Source organism: Mastomys coucha, unplaced genomic scaffold (assembly GCF_008632895.1).
Source record: "Mastomys coucha isolate ucsf_1 unplaced genomic scaffold, UCSF_Mcou_1 pScaffold21, whole genome shotgun sequence".
NCBI lineage: Eukaryota > Metazoa > Chordata > Mammalia > Rodentia > Muridae > Mastomys > Mastomys coucha.
In genome coordinates, this window is record NW_022196904.1 from 130,553,593 (window position 1) to 130,556,923 (window position 3,331).

Below are 3,331 nucleotides of genomic sequence, written 5' to 3' on the forward strand. Positions count from 1 at the left end.
CCAGGCTGGCCTTGAACTCAGAAATCTGCCTGCCTCTGCCTCCCAAGTGCTGGGATTAAAGGCGTGCGTGCACCGCCGCCGCCGCCGCCGCCACCACCACTACCACCACCACCACCACCACCACCACCCGGGCCCCCCCTTTTTTTTTTAAGATTTACTTATTTATTATATGTAAGTACACTGTAACTGTCTTCACACACTAGAAGAGAGCATCAGATCTCATTACGGATGGCTGTGAGCCACCATGTGGTTTCTGGGATTTGAACTCAGGACCTCTGAAAGAGTAGTCCGTGCCATCTCTCCAGTCCAGCATCTCTTTTTTTAATTAATTTATTCATTTACTTTAAAAAAAAAAAAGCATGCCTGGAGGCCAGAAGAAGACACCAGATCTCATTATAGAAGGTTGTGAGCCACCATGTGGTTGCTGGGAATTGAATTCAAGACCTCTGGAAGAAGCCGGGCGGTGGTGACGCATGCCTTTAATCCCAGCACTTGGGAGGCAGAGGCAGGCAGATTTCTGAGTTCGAGGCCAGCCTGATCTACTGAGTGAGTTCCAAGACAGCCAGGGCTATATAGAGAAACCCTGTCTCCAAAAACCAAAAACCAAAAAAGACCTCTGGAAGAGCAGACAGTGCTCTTAACCTCTGAGCCATCTCTCCAGTCCTGTTCATTTACTTCCTTCTCCCTCCTCCTTTCCTCCCTTCCACCCACCCCACTATATCTTAGTCTCTCTTGCCCTCTAAACCTAAACTTTTTTTTATTTTAAGATTTATTTTATTTATTATATGTAAGTATACTGTAGCTGTCTTCAGACACCCCAGAAGAGGGCATCAGATCTCATTACAGATGGTTGTGAGCCACCATGTGGTTGCTGGGATTTGAACTCAGGACCTTTGGAAGAACAGTTAGTGCTCTTAACCACCGAGCCATCTCTCCAGCCCCTAAACTTAATCTTCTTGTTGGGACCCCAGTGATAGACTTGGGAAGCCTCTAAACACCATTGTTATCCTCTCCGTTAAATAAATCTCAGATTTTCACTATTTCTTTTGTTTAGTTTTGAGACTGGGTCTCTCTGTAGCCTTGGTTCTTCTGGAACTCTGGAATCAGGCTGACCTCAGACTTACAGAGATCCACTTGCCTCTGTGTGTGTGTGTGTGTGTGTGTGAGAGAGAGAGAGAGAGAGAGAGAGAGAGAGAAAGAGAAAAAGAGAGAGAGATTGCAAGTACTGAATGTAAGCCCAGGGTGGGGTGTTGTGTTTTTTTAAATGTATGTTCTGGGGTTGCACTTAGGATTTCAAGGTAAGTACTTGTTAGCTGAGTTATCTCCCCAGCTCCTTACTTGCTTTCCTGGGGCATACTGAGGATGGTTTGTTAGGACTGTCAAAGGCCAGACTTTGAAACAGTTTGGTAAGGCTGCTGACGCAAAACAGGGCTTTCACTTCAAAGTGAATAAGAGATGTTTGTTCTAAACCAAATACAAGTGACCATGGTCCAGGAACACCAATCAGGTTGTCCTCACTGGGTTCCAGTGTAGGAGTGGGTACATGAACTATAGTTCTAAAATCATAAATGGAGGCATTTTCCAGATACATTGGTGTGGGAGGGGCACTGGATAGGAAGGTAGATAGCCAGGAAATCTCTGCTGTAGATTTCAGATGTTATCTCCATTCATCTGATAACATTCTTTGCCTTGGAGTTGGTAGGCGGGAGAGTTAATCGGTCCAAAGGTTCTTCCTGATAGAAGGATAGACACAGAAGTGGACAATGAGTAACTATAAAGGGAGCTAAAGATAGCCCCAGATGATTTGGCTCTGGATCTGGGACGTTCCCACTCTACACATTAATCATGAGGTCCTACTTGTTCAGTAAGCCTTGTAGAATCTTTTTTTTTAATTATTTTTCTTTTTATGCATTGGTGTTTTGTCTTTATGAAGGAATCAGCCCACCTGGCACTGGAGTTAATGTGGAGATGCTGGAAATTGAACAAGGGTCGTGTAGAAGAACAGCCAGTTATCTTAACACTGAGCGCTCTCCCTTGCCCTGCTTTGTGGAATCCTTAATGTACGAGTGGCTTTTTTTTTTTTTTTGGGATCTTGAGTTTTCAGGGCCAAGCAAAATTGTTCTTTCTTCCTGCCCCCTTCCCCACCTCACCATCTACATCTAAGGGTGTGAAGGTCCAAGAAACACTGAAAGAAGAATCCAATCTTGAGTCGTATGCAAAGACAAAGAAAGAACGTGTGTTCTGCAGAAACAGCTAGCATACAGGAGTCAACCACCCAAGCAAAATGGCGGCCCAAGGGAAGCTCACAGTCCCCTGTTAAAGCCAGTTAGGGGTTTTCCAGGTGTGGTTGGGTCACCATCAAGATTGGTTGAGTTATGGGCTGGTGAGATGGCTCAGCAGGTAAGAGCACCGACTGCTCTTCTGAAGGTCGTGAGTTCAAATCCCAGCAACCACATGGTGGCTCACAACCACCCATAATGAAATCTGATGCCCTCTTCTGGTGTATCTGAAGACAGCTACAGTGAACTCATTTATAATAATAATAAATAAAAAAAAATTTAAAAAAATTTAAAAAAAAAGATTGGTTGAGTTGATGGTACTAGATATTTGTATATTTCTGATTGGTTTGTACCTCAAGGGAGAGGGGGTTACCTTATAGGGATTTTTTTTCCCTATCTCTTGTAAGCCCCAAGCCAGATGTTGGGGCAGTTGCTAATTGGCTGCCCTTTTTCTGCAGTTTTTCTAAGAAGCCTGGTCTGCCCTCGAAATTGAAGTTTAAGGCCTAACATGGCTGCCTGTTCTAAAATGGAGTGAGTTAGGTCCTCTCAGGGAAGGCTGAGAAGTGATCACCTCACCGTCAAGCTGAGGAGGCCTTCTAAGGTTCCCTCAATGAACTGCATATGTGCTAGAGAGTGCCCACCCCACTCTGCCCTGCAGGAACCCTATGTGTGTCCGTGGCTCAAGACAGGGACAGGTAAACTGTTTTATGCTGGCACAGGTGCTCAGAAAAGACAAATGCCGATGGTCAGAGCTCATAGGGCTCGGGAGCCTGGTGGGACATTGATTTAAAATAGGTACTTAGGGGCTGCTTTTGCTGAGCCTGTGAGACAGCTCAGTGAGTAAAGGCCACCAAGCCTGACCACCTGAATTCCATTCCTAGGAGCCACATGATGGCTGAAGAGAATGGACTCCCACAAGTTCTTCTTGATCTGCATGTGTATATATACACACAAAATAGAAATACACTTTTTAAAGTGTAAAAGAAACATTTTAACTAAAAAGCATTCCCCACTTGGGCCCACGATGGTTGCTTTTTTTTTTTTTTTTTTTT